Below are 13,548 nucleotides of genomic sequence, written 5' to 3'. Positions count from 1 at the left end.
AACCAGAAGGCCCAGGTTCAAACCCCACTTACTACCATCGTGTCCCTGAGCAAGACACTTAACCCTGAGTGTCTCCAGGGGGGGACTGTCCCTGTAACTACTGACTGTAAGTCGCTCTGGATAAGGGCGTCTGGTAAATGCTGTAAATGTAAATACTCTAATGCACTTTAGAACAATTCCAATGAAGCCAGAAGAAGCATGTTTCCCATATGTGTGACAACGGGAACTTAATCCTGATTCGGACCCCCGATGATAACGGAATAATACGTTTGAAAAGCCATTAGGTCGCCTCGGCAAGGGGTCCTCGCCTGCGAGATCGATGAGGCTCTGCTACTAAAAGAATAATTATTGGCAATTACTAGACAGAGGACTGCGCCATTATTTTAAAAGAGGGGGGTCTTGAGTGCAGGAGGCTGTTTTTTTAGCCCGTGAGTAAAAATCAATCGGCCCACTTGTAGACCCAAGAGTGCTGCGGCCCTTCGCTCCTCACCCGCGTAACCCTCTTCTTCGCCGCACTCCATTAGTGCAGATTAGGCTGAGTGTCTCCCCTCTTTATTGAAAAGTAAACCCGCCACTGACACACTTCCCAGCCGGGCTGCGGGACGCCTTCACGCGCTGAACTTCTGCCAGTGTGTGGTAGTCCGGCAAGGAGGTCCAACCTGGTTGTGTTAACATCAGATAAGACAAGACATTGTCATTGTCACTTCTCAGGGGACAACGGAATTTAAGGTGCAGTCGACTCATTGTGAGGCACATAGTTAAAACAGGAAATAAGAAAGAATTTAATAAGAAACAAATAAAATAGTAGTAAACATAATATATACAAATTACACTGTACACAAAATATAGAAAATATACATGCGATGACAGTGTTAATTTAGCATGAATAAAGTGTTATATAGGGTTTATAACAGTTAAAGTATCATGAACAGCCGATCGGAGTGCCAGGAGGGCACTGTGAGGATTAGCTTAACAGATGTTTGAAGCCCTGGCTGCGGTCCGGAGGTCGTCTGGGGGCGGGCCAGCTAGGGGAGGTATCGACGAGGAGAAGCGGAGAAATGACACGAAAATAAGCGACGACTCAGGAAACCGCAGACATCTCTGGCCAATTACCTAGTTAATTACCAGCCATTGTGGACGGCTCCTAAAGAAGATGTGCTCGGTGATTGTGGTGCGCTTTTGTGCTCCGATCCCCACTTTTAATCGCTAATTACTACCTGCAGTTACAGGCATCATGGGAAGGTGCAGGGGACTGTCACTCTGAGACTGGCTTCTTCTGCCCTGCTTTCTCTGTGTGTGTGTTTTATTCAAATTCATACAAAGTACAGCATGTAAAATACACTGAACTCCTTATTTAAATGCTCCCTATTATGAATTTTTCTTGCATGAGATGGAACATATTGGTCTTGTTGGTCCCCTAATACGGTATCTGACGTCTCTTTCCGAAATTCAGCCTTGGTGCAGAATTACAGCCACTTTGATCCAGTCCCACAATGAGATTTCCCAGGACGCGCCGTTTTACCGTCTGTAGCTTTAAATGCTAATGAGGAGGAGAGAGGCGGGACCAGGAGGAGAGCAAACACCCCTGAACCTGCCCATCTACCCAACAGTGTACCGCACATGTCCCACTACTTACAGACCCGCAAAGCATGCTGGTCTCACACCCTTGGCCGGCCTCTGCCACCACAATACATTATACAGGCTTTTCTCTTGGTGGAAAAAGCATGAGGAACGGGGTGTAACCGTTCCACTTATGACGTCATAAGGGGACAAATTCCAGCTCCGGCCGTCTGAGATGCTGCTCTCTGAACGGTGAAGCAGAACAACCAATGGACTCCTTACACCTATCGCTATTTCTAGCTACCATAGATTCTTGGACCATAGACAGGCTCGGGGACTCGTTAATATTAAATAACCTCACAAAGGGACATTTTCATAATAGGGGATCTTTAAATTCTGCTCCATGAAATAAACAATGTGCATTATGGTCATTTGGATGAAAAATTAGAACATACTACTAAATAATGAATAACACTTTTGCTAATGCACTAGATACTAGATAGTGTGAATTTGTCCCGATTTATTGCTTGTTTAAATCAGTGTCACTGTATTCAGCTGTCAAGTGACAGATGCTGCTTTCGTGAAACTGATAACGAGTCATTATTACCAGCCATTTCCTCCATATCATAGTCGTTTACAACATTCCCATTTACTGCATTTATCAGATTTCCAATCAGTAGTGAGAGGGACAGTACCCCTGGAGACACTCAGGGTTAAGTGTCTTGCTCAGGGATATGATGGTAGTAAATGGGGTTGGAACCTGGGGGTAAATGGGGTACTACCGTGTACAATGTCTGGACTGGACTTTAAATCAATTCCACGTTGGACAAAACAATTGTCTATCTGAGAATATTTCTGAAAGAGCCTAAACTTTTTTTCTACAACAGTTTCATTAATTTCTTATTTTTGCCCAAAATCATATATATGTGTCAATGGGCTTTGACAGGCTCGACAGGTGACACCCTTTCTGCTCACAAGGAAAAAACTCCACTAAAACACCTTGTCAGAAATGGACTTCCTTCCAGAGTGGAGCGATCAGGGCAGGTATGAATTAGTCCGAGAGAATAGCTTTGTCGATATTAAAATGTTCCAGCATGGTGCGTTGGAGAAAGGTTCTGTCCACGTTTGGGGCTACTGGATGGTGCAGAGAGGCTAGTGTACGTTGAATTAAGTACTTTTGTTTCAGTGGAGTTGGAGCTGCACCGTTGCTGAAAAGCATGGATTTGTAAAGTGGAAACACCCTGTGTTGGTGTAGGTGCAGGACAAGTTTCCCTGAGCCAATGGTGTACGAATGGAAATTACTCACAAGTAGCTTGATTTCATTGTACCATTCACATATCTAATACAGGCAAATAGAGTTGGATTGCGAATGTGCAAAATCTGCACTTTTCCTGTACAAAATTCTCCGTTTTGATTGCATGTTGCACCACCTACAATCTGCAAATGTGTGCAGGACAGAAGTCTGTTGCATGCATGCAGCATCCAGTGTATTGAAACGTAAGAAAACCCCCCCAAAAAACAAGCACTTTGGTTGAATGTTCACTTTACCGACACACAGAGCTTGTGCATTAACAGCAGCAGCCGCCCGAGAGAGGAAATGTCATCTCGCTGTCATTAGAAGGACAATGGGGGGAAAAAAGCACTTCCTTAGCAGAAGCTGTCATCTGCACATAATAAAATAAAGAAGGGGGAGCTTTGGAGGGTCTCGCAGAGAGCGACACTGCACTTACCGAACTCGCCAGACCACAGAGCAGAGGTGTCCAGTGCGGCACTGCCGTAAAAATACGCGCGATCGTCACGAAAGCACGCCGTGGAGCGTGTTCTTTGTGTTTAACCCGACCCCAGAGCGAGCAGTGCGTGACGATGGCACCTTGGCGAACCCCGATCACGCCACCACTGGCCTCATCATAACACCGGCAGCAGACATGCTACAAACGTTCTCTTGTTACTCAATTCCATGGTGCATGAAGGAATGTGGCATCTCTGCATGCATTTTCACGCATGTTAACTCTTCACGATGAAAAGTCGGCTTGTTCGTAATTTACTGTAATCCGTGGTCAAGCCCACAATAACTGGGTACGTTAACTGTGCTGCATCGGCCACACTAAGTGAAAGTGAAGTGATTGTCATTGTGCTACACAGCACAGCACACGGTGCACACAGTGAAATGTGTCCTCTGCATTTAACCCATCACCCTGAGTGAGCAGTGGGCACCATGACAGGCGCCCGGGGAGCAGTGTGTGGGGACGGTGCTTTGCTCAGTGGCACCTCAGTGGCACCTTGGCGGCTCGGGATTCGAACCGGCAATCTTCTGATTACGGGGGCGCTTCCTTAACTGCTAGGCCACCACTGCCCCGCCCTACTGTTAATATTCACAGTTTTTACTCCCATACTTCCCTAAAAAGCATAAATACAGACTGCTTGGGGGAGCGTGTCATGACTGTCTGTGTGTGGATCTCCTCGGGGCTTATCCCTGAGGTGGCTGTCTTTGTCTTCGAGGAGAAATGATGTTTAGCCTGAGGACGATCTCTGTGTGTGTGTGTGTGTGCATCTGCATTCCCCCTTTTTTCCGCTTCTCCTGTGTGATTGTGGTGATTGTGACCGCGCTGAACGTTCCCTTCTCTCTCACTCGCTGTTCTCGCCTCAGATCCACTCCCACTGTTCCGTCTTCCCGCTGGCAATTAGCCGTTCTTTTGCATGATCGCGGTTCGCAGGTCAGTCCGACTCCTACTTTGTACTTTGCAGGCTTCACAGGACGTTCTCTGAATGGGCTTTGCGGCCAAAGTCCTGGTTTTTGGGGGCTAAAGGCAGGCAGGGGGACCTGTTTTCCAGAGAAGAATCTAAAGCGGAGAGGTTAAAGTGACGAGGTTGGGCAACATGTCCTTTTTACCCCCTGTCCCGGGTGTATCACACCTCGATATTAACACCTGCAGAAAACAAAAAGATTCATATTCATATACCGTGCACAACTGCGACTGAAACCCCTTCATCTCTGGAACTCTTTATTATTAATACAGTACATTAATGCCACAACATAGAATGGGGTATCCAGTAGGGGTGTAAAATGTTGAACCATTTAGTCCCCCCTAGAGGGACTTGACTGGACATAGACTCACGGGGAGGACTTTCGCCCTTTAAAACCTACAGTTTAACAATAGCCTGTTAATGTGAAGACTCCTTCCCGACACTAGCGGGGGGACCTGAGAGACAAAAGTTGGAAGAAACACAGTCGAGCGACTTGAAAAAATGAATCTGTGAAGGGTTGAAGTAGTTTGGAGCTAAAAACCGAGGTACGGTATCGCACCCCTAATATCCAGGTAAACACAACAACTTGTGTATCAGAAATAAAGGGAAGAACTAAAGTCACTTTTCACCAGACAGCAGCGATGATTAAAAAAAACCTCCCCAGAGAGCCCATGTTCTCATATTTTAACTGCAAACTGTAATTTAGCAACTGTAGGCCGATCTGATTCTGCTTTTAGTAAAACAACAACTGACTCGTTTATGTAATTTATTTAAAAATGCATTACAACAATTTGATCTTTTTAAGAAGAAGAGAATACAGAATTCAGCACTACATCCTGACCTAGTTATGCATTTTCACTTGCTATTCATAGAGTTCTATTCAGAACTATGCCCAAATTCTGCAGCACACACCCGCACCCGCACACACACACACACACACCATCAGTGGGAGAAGATACCCACGCCACATGTAAAGCCTTTTATTAGAATTGCTTATAATAAACAAAAATCCTGCAAATGCAGAAAACATCCTTCAGTGAGCTGCTGCGATCAATAAAGAACACCGTGATATGGAACATCAACCATCCTGCACAATGTGGATACGAAGAGGTGAGGGTCTCGATTCTTCAGTCTGTAGAACCCGTCGTGACTCTGGTAATAATGCGAAGATTTGGACTACATAAGACTCGTGAAATGTTTTTGTGGCACCGCAGGTAGAGATGATCACAGACGAGCGTGGAGTCGTACCTCCGCCTGTACAGCGACAGGATATCCACACGTGGCGACAGAACAAACACGAGAACTGGAGAGAGCGGGGAACCGGCAAAAAGGGGCGGGGGATAATTTATGGCTTTTAAACGGGTTTTACAAGGACGCAGCATCGGAACATATTACTCCTGCGGCCCCTGCAGATTCGCGCCTCATTTATCCTCGCTGACATCAGGCAAGGGCTCCGGTGCTGCGGGCCACACCGAGGGCGTAGGTGCGTTCTCCAAACAAACAACGGCCACTGCCACCGCGGTTCTACCACTTCCCATCTGTACACTCGCACCGTGGTCCTCTCTGCTAAAACGGCCGTAAATCCTCATTCCTGCGGTTTTATAAAGTCAGACCGCGGTTCTACCGTTCTCCCATTATAGACTTAAATACTGCGGATCTACTGTTCCTCTTTTATAAAGTCAGACCGCGGTTCTACCGTTCTCCCGTTATAGACTTAAATACTGCGGATATACTGTTCCTCTTTTATATAGTCAGACCACGGTTCTACCGTTCTCCCATTATAGACTTAAATACTGCGGATCTACTGTTCCTCTTTTATATAGTCAGACCACGGTTCTACCGTTCTCCCATTATAGACTTAAATACTGCGGATCTACTGTTCCTCTTTTCTATAGTCAGACCACGGTTCTACTGTTCTCCCATTATAGACTTAAATACTGCGGATATACTGTTCCTCTTTTATATAGTCAGACCGCGGTTCTACCGTTCTCCCATTATAGACTTAAATACTGCGGATCTACTGTTCCTCTTTTATATAGTCAGACCACGGTTCTACCGTTCTCCCGTTATAGACTTAAATACTGCGGATATACTGTTCCTCTTTTATATAGTGAGACCACGGTTCTACCGTTCTCCCGTTATAGACTTAAATACTGCAGATATACTGTTCCTCTTTTATATAGTCAGACCACGGTTCTACCGTTCTCCCATTATAGACTTAAATACTGCGGATCTACTGTTCCTCTTTTATATAGTCAGACCACGGTTCTACCATTCTCCCATTATAGACTTAAATACTGAGGTTCTACTGTTCTGTGTAGAAATATTTACATAGACATTGAGGTTCTACTGTTTTGTGTTTTTAAATCACCCCAATGTTCAACTGTTCTCCATTCATAGAGCTAGATATGCAACTTTTTGTTTTGTTCATATAGCCACAGTCACCTGTTCTTTTTTATCTCCATTTATACAATCAGGACATCATGTCGTGATGTTTTTTATTTCTTCTGTCTATATTACTAGAACCACAAACATGGTGTTCATACAGTTGTCCATCGATGCAGTCATGGAACAGTCACCAGGGTTCGGCTGATGCCCATTCATGCTGGAATGAAGAATGCTTCTCCGGCGTAGTCCACCATGCAGCTGACGATCGGAGGTTTTTTCCGTACGGGGTGGAGCGCTGGTCCGTCCTTGCTCGTACAGTTCATATCATCGCAGCATAATAGCAGACGGTAGACGGACAGATTTGGACCCACATTTTTGTCTGGCTGAGACGCTGCTTGCAAAAGACAAATTAGCCTTTTCACGGCATAACGACTTAAATCTGTCAAAGACGTAAAACGGCTGACGGTGCAGGTTCATGCTCGCGGAACTGCGCTCCCCTCTTTTTCATTCAGCTTCTCGTTCAATCATTAAACCTGGGGACAAGTACAATGCCCGGGTGGGCAATAAAGTCCCGCTCCTCCGTCACTCGATATTCCGGTCAGCCGGAGAACCGGAGCCCTCTGCCCAGCGGAGTCTGGAAATGCCCTTCACAGTGCGGAGCAGGTGGCCCTCCGTTCAGACGCCGCTAAACGAGCGCGGCCACTTAACGAATGTGCCGGCAGGCTAATGGCGCTGCCAGGGACTCGTGCCCCCTCCATTACCGCGCCTTGTTTAATTTATCTCTGGTTATGGGGAGAGGGAGGGAGGGAGGGACGAACGAGAGAGAGACATGAGAGGACAGAAGTATCACGACGGTCCTGAGAGGACGTACGCGTACGGAAAAAGAACCAAAAAACCATGGCCATAAGCACTTTTTATGTCCACCTCATTTATTTCTGCAGCGTTTAACCTTCCATTCTGAATCTCTGTTCCCCACGTTTCACCGAATAAACCGCATGAGCACCGAATCCAGAAGCGGCTCGGAACCGGGGGGTTCTGCTGTGGAATAATATCACTTCAACATGTTTATCATTTATTATAACCTTGTCGAGGTTCTAAATGAAACTTTTTGCTTGGAACTGCTGACTTGAGACGTGCTTTTTGAATATGACGTGACATATTTTATTCAGACGGTTTCCACTCTCGCAGCGGGAGGCGGTTCTAAGCATACCCCAGCATATGGCGAAGCCGTTTTTATCCTTTCGCACAGTCATTGGCGCGTATGCTTTATGAAGCCGAGCTCTTGGATCATAGCGGAGCCGCGTTGAACGTAATTAGCCACAAAAAGCCACATTAGCAACAACCGGCGGGCTGAATTGCGCCCTAAGGTCGAGCTCCCCCCGCGCACCCCCCAATTTGTAGTAAATTGTGGTGAATAAGAGCCCCCGAACCACTTTCCCTCTTCCATTCATGATCACAGGTCTCCCCGCCCGTCCCGTGATCCATCGGTGCCCTGTGGGTATCGACCGGCGTCACAATCCTGATGCGGCTCCTCGCTTTAACCGCGGCGGCGCGGGGCTCCCCGATGTTGAGCGACGCTCGCGTCCGCCTCTAATGATCACCTTTGGGGATTTCCGCTCGGTTTGTCTCAGAAACGGCTGCCGGTGAACGGCGATCAATAACCGAGCCGAGGAGGCCCTTTCATGTCAGCTTTTCTCCCTTTGATTCGCTTGAACACCTCCCCTCGTCCCTCAAGAGCCTGTAAAAATAATTTTTATTTTGCTCCCTTCTGTGTCTTTTAAAGTCGCACTCGTTCACCCGCCGGGGGGTTCCCCATCATCGGCGCGCTGGTGGAGCCTCATGATGCTGTTCCCCCCCCAACCCCCCCCCCCCCCCCCCCCCCCGAACGCTCGGAACGATGTCTAAAATTAGCCAAGCGAAATATACAGTAGCGTTCATTAATATCACCCACACACACACACACACACACACAGCCTCAAGGCCGTGCTGGCGTTTTGCTGGAGAAGAACGTTCGCCTTTTAATCACTGAAACAATTTCTCTGTAACTCACGGCTACAAAAAGCAATTATCATAAACTACTGTTCCGCGATGTTCCTGTCACTCTCATTAGTAGAGAATTACACCGGCGAACAGCCTCGCTTGTAGCCTCCACGCGGGTGTGGAAGTGCCCACCTTCGCCGAACGGGGTTCCTCGGCGGCCATCGGCATCCTCGCTGAAGAACCGGCGCGTGCTCCGGTAACGGAGCGTTGAAGCGCAGAAGGCCTAAAGCGTTCCACGCCTGTCGCTTGGCGATTAGCGGCGGGTTGGGCCTTCGTTAAGGATTCGTTTCAGGGGGCGGGCTTTACAGGGCATTTCTAGGACATTCCGTGAGCAGTCAGAATTAAAAAAAAAATGTACACCCCCCCTCATCAAGCCTTAATGAGGTTTATTAAATTACAACTGTACTTCACACGTTTTAACAAAAGCTGCAATTGGCAAAGCTCTGTAGGGAATACGGTTTTATAATACAAGCGCAATTAGCGAGAGTGCTGAGCAGAAATAAGCCATTCGCCATGCTGATGAAGAATTCGGGTTTAGGGTCTGGATAAACGCGCCTATTCTGGGGGTGCCGTGTCCCCAAATGAACGCAATCTGACACGATTAACGCGCCATACTTGAATGTTAACTGCGTGTAAATGTTGATGCTGCGCACATGCTGAGACGTGGCCGTGCACACACACACACACACACACACACACACACACATGCAGTGTTGTAATAAGTCCGATTAGGAAACGTAATCTCAGTGCAGGGACCGTGGGAATTCTGAAAAATGGGGCGCCCCCACTTCGCCCAAGCTAACGGGCAGTGGTGGCCTAGCGGTTAAGGAAGCGGCCCCGCAACCAGAAGGTTGCCGGTTCGAATCCCCACTGAGCAAAGCACCGTCCCCACACACTGCTCCCCGGGCGCCTGTCATGGCCGTCCACTGCTCACTCAGGGTGATGGGTTAAATGCAGAGGACAAATTTCACTGTGTGCACCGTGTGCTGTGCTGCTGTGTATCACATGTGACAATCACTTCACTTTATTTCCTGCCGACAGGGAGGGGCTTTTTCCACCTGACCCGGGAGTTCAGGTCAGTACAAAATGATGGTCATTGTAGCTTTTTATTTCCCATTCTATACACAGAACCGGTGGAACCTCAGTCAGACCTCAAGGCCTGTTTCCACCCCTGATGGATGGATCTCTAACTCCTATTGAGTGCAGGAGACTGGGGAGGTTGGAGAGAAGCAGACAGGGGAGGGAGGGAAGACAAGTCACACCTCATTAGCAGGTGGTGCAGGAGGCACAGGGGGTTCTGACTTTGGCATCGCCGCCCCGGCTCTCCCTCCCCCTCACAGCCAACGACAGCGGTGCAGCTGGACGGCTTCGGCGGGCCTGACAGACAGCCTTCAAAGCCGGTCACACACACACAGACAAACTGACACGTTCTATAAATGGATGGACCAGCAATCTTGCCATCAGTGACTTATCTCTCGGGGGAGTTTAAAAAAAAAAAAAAAATGGCTGCATCAGAAATTTCACCTTCTATAAATCACAGTAACGTGTTACAACTCCGAGAGATTCACAATGACAAGTCGAAATGATGCGACTCGCCGCTCGGCCCTGTCTTTTTCAATTCTGCATGAATAGCATGAATACTCGGTGCGCTGTTTAGTACACGGGTGCAAGTATTTCATTGTACAGTGGGTGCCACAGTATGCATGAGTCACAAAGACTCAAAAAAAATATGGAATGTTGTTTCTTAAAATTGGCCAGTGTGAAAGCTGTAGCATGCCTTCAAGCTTTTCTTCAGCACCCGAAATGTCTGTTCGTATAGCATCTGTCTAACTAGTTTTTCTACCTTCACTCCTAGTATCGTAGTTTCCCATAATCATGGAAGCCATGTTGAATTCAGCTTGGCCACTCGTTCGGTCCTAATTCATATGAGAAAGAAGATACATGTCGGGGACATGGTGCGATGCATCATAGTCGTGCAACAACTATACAGACCTGCCTGGTGGATGTTCCTCCGCGAGTCGTGGCATTCGGCTCAGTTCAGTATGTACTCGTCGTCCGGAACTGGCCGCGTCTCGGGCCCAGCTGGTAAAGTGGCTGTAGAAGTGGATGAATGGCGCCAGTGGTCCCCTCGGCCGCCGCTATCGGCTCGAGATACTGTGCAGGCGAGCGCGCCTCTTTGAAAGGCCCGGTGGGCCAGGCCGCTCTCCGACATCCGCCTTTGATTGCGTACAGGGAATGAATATGGGGTCCGGATGAATAGCGGCGCGTTTACCTTTTCACAGAGATGAGCGGCTACCTTTTTGAGGGGCCATTGTACACGGCACAAGCACGCACTCAAAGCGATGTTGTACGGTGGACGTGTAGTATACGCAATAAATAATACGATTGTGATAAAGTGTGATATGAATGTGATTGATGTGAAGGTAAATGAATGGTTCACATCCTGCCATACATATACAATATGTACCATCGGCTGACACTCCACTTGATTTAAAATACATGAGGTTGGTAGTGAAAGGTCTGATAGCAACAAGGAGGGAATGGGAAAAGAGACACGAGCGAAAGGGCCTTGAAATATGACTGTGTTGCACTGTGGAGTGCAGCTCTGAATTTTTTCTCTCCCTGCTCTCTCCCTTCCTGACGAAAATCCCACCATTTCAAAGAGATTAACCTCGGCACGCGATAAATGCTAAACTCCTTTTCCCCCTCCAATTTCCTCGGAGCAGACTCGAGCAGCCAGGGGCGCATGTATGATAAAAAATGATCACCTAATTCACTCAAGCACAAAATACAATTCCAATGGAGAGGGAGTCGAACGTGTCTGCCTGTGCCTGGCCCGGCAGAAACCGCCGCTGGAGGGGGGGGGGGTGCAATAAATTAGCATTTTTACCAGCACCCCTCACGTGCACCTATCTGCCTGTCTGCCAAACCGGGGCTCGTATTTTGCAGCCAGACGCCGGTGTTTGGCTTGGTGACATCACATGGCCTGAGCCTGGATTCGGCTCTTTGTGTTGACAGGATGTCAGGGGAGAGAGCAGAGCCTTGAACCTGGGTCCTCGGGGGACCACTGTACAACTTGGGTCTCAGTTTACATCTCACTCGAGTTAAAAAAAAGTACACAGATACCAGCATGCCCCGTTATTTTTTTAGGACCGATGACAATACCTGGACTGTGCTGCAGGAATCTATGGAAAGTGTGTTGGCGAGTATCAGGTAAGGTCCTCGCTTCTCACCGTGTCATGTTACCCCAGACCCAACGTGCTACAGAAATCCACAGGCGCCAGAGGAACATGTTAATCCCATGATGCCCTGTGCTTCTCTGGTACTTGAACTAGGCCGTCAGTTGAAGTCAGACACTGCAAATCAGCTCTGGGCGTCCAAACACAGACCCCGCGGAAGAGCGTGGGGGCAGAAGCAGCGACTGTGGCACTAATGAGCGCGCAGGAACAACTTCCACACCTTGAAAATGCCACCTACGCACCTGAATTATGCATGTGGACAAACTCTGCATGACTAATTAATGGCCGTCTCGATGCCACAACAAAGATGTCCCGTGGCCTGTGTGTGCACGGCGATGACAACATCCCTCGCAGCCTGCCAGCGGTGGTCATGAAGCCAGCATCTGGCGGGGGGAAGGCTCCGGCAACAGGGGGTCCGGCAGGGTTCACGGCTTCCGGCCTTCAACGACGCAACTCTCGGCCAGGTCCCGAGCAGCAGGGACAGCAGCTCAGCGCACGACTGGACGTTCCATAGTCGGACAGACGTCACCGATGGAGAGAGTGGACCCTTCCGAACCGAACAATACAGTGTCAACAATACAGTGCGAACCGTGGGCTCCGTGTACAGGGGGGGTCATTTTGGATTTGAACCCTGGTTACCGGCGCACGGTCCAGCGGAGCCCGGAGAGGACGGGCTCGGGTGTGTCTGACAGAGGAGGAGCTCCCGGAGCGTGAAAACCTGCGTTCGTGGCACAGGTGACCGCCGCCTGGCAAATGCCTATGGGTTTCAGCACGGAAAGTGCCGGCGCGGCGCGGCGTGGCGTCTTCTCTACTCCCCGCAGAACCGTCTTTAATTCAGAACTGTGGAGTTCGTGTGTTGGCTGTTCAGTTGTCGTTTGAAGACGACGCGGGGACAGAACATCACTGTCTCCTGCCGAGTTAAAATGGAAGCTGGGGAGTTCCCTCGGGGGTTTTTTTGGGGTCGGAATGCTCGGGGTGGCGGGTGTGTCTGAGCGACTCCTTTCATCAGGCTGCCAAACGACACGGCAACGTGGCGCGGGGAAATGATGGAGTGTCCACGCGGCGGCGGTGGCGGCGGCGCCGTCTACGCAGGCGGACCAGGCCTGGGGATAGGAAAGATCCATCTCCCACCCAACCGCCCTCCTGCGCCCATTTCTCTTCCTTTCTGTTGGAACAGTGTGGTTATTACTCCCATTACAAATATACACGGAGTGCCGCGGGCCAGCCAGAATGTTATTTTGTCTGAGCACAGGTTAGCAGACCTGCGATATTGATTTATTATGTGTTATTACAGCACATGTGTGCTTTTGGCTCCAGTCCGGCCCTGTGCTTTAAGACATCGGTGATTTTTTGCTTTTTGATGCAGTTTGGCATCGGTGCTCATGGTTCCAGGTTCTCGGGTCTCTGGCACTAGGTGTTGGCTTTGCTTTGAGACCTGGTCATATTGTTGGTTTTTCACAGTCATCGACCATTCAGTGAAGGAATAGCATATAATCACTACCCCTTCACTGCAAAGCGGACAGGTGGATCCAAGCGGCTTTTTCCGATGCTACGGTTTGTAGCGCCCTGGTCCTCG

General features: G+C 48.8%; 1 protein-coding gene across 4 annotated transcripts in view; it reads left to right on the top strand.

The window, feature by feature from the left end:
* Positions 1-13,548, top strand: part of adarb2 (adenosine deaminase RNA specific B2 (inactive)) — a 110,321-nt gene that overhangs the window by 27,803 nt on the left and 68,970 nt on the right. Inside the window, exon 1 of one of the 4 annotated variants that reach the window (XM_028968686.1) lies at positions 9,787-9,808. The exons of the other annotated variants lie outside the window; for them this stretch is intronic. The gene's annotated coding sequence lies outside the window, so the exon portion shown is untranslated. Of the gene's footprint in view, positions 1-9,786; positions 9,809-13,548 lie in introns of those variants that run through there. 4 annotated transcript variants of the gene reach the window in all.

Source organism: Denticeps clupeoides, chromosome 2 (assembly GCF_900700375.1).
Source record: "Denticeps clupeoides chromosome 2, fDenClu1.1, whole genome shotgun sequence".
NCBI lineage: Eukaryota > Metazoa > Chordata > Actinopteri > Clupeiformes > Denticipitidae > Denticeps > Denticeps clupeoides.
The sequence above is the reverse complement of the archived record's forward strand: the minus strand, read 5'-3'. Positions and strand labels throughout refer to the sequence as shown.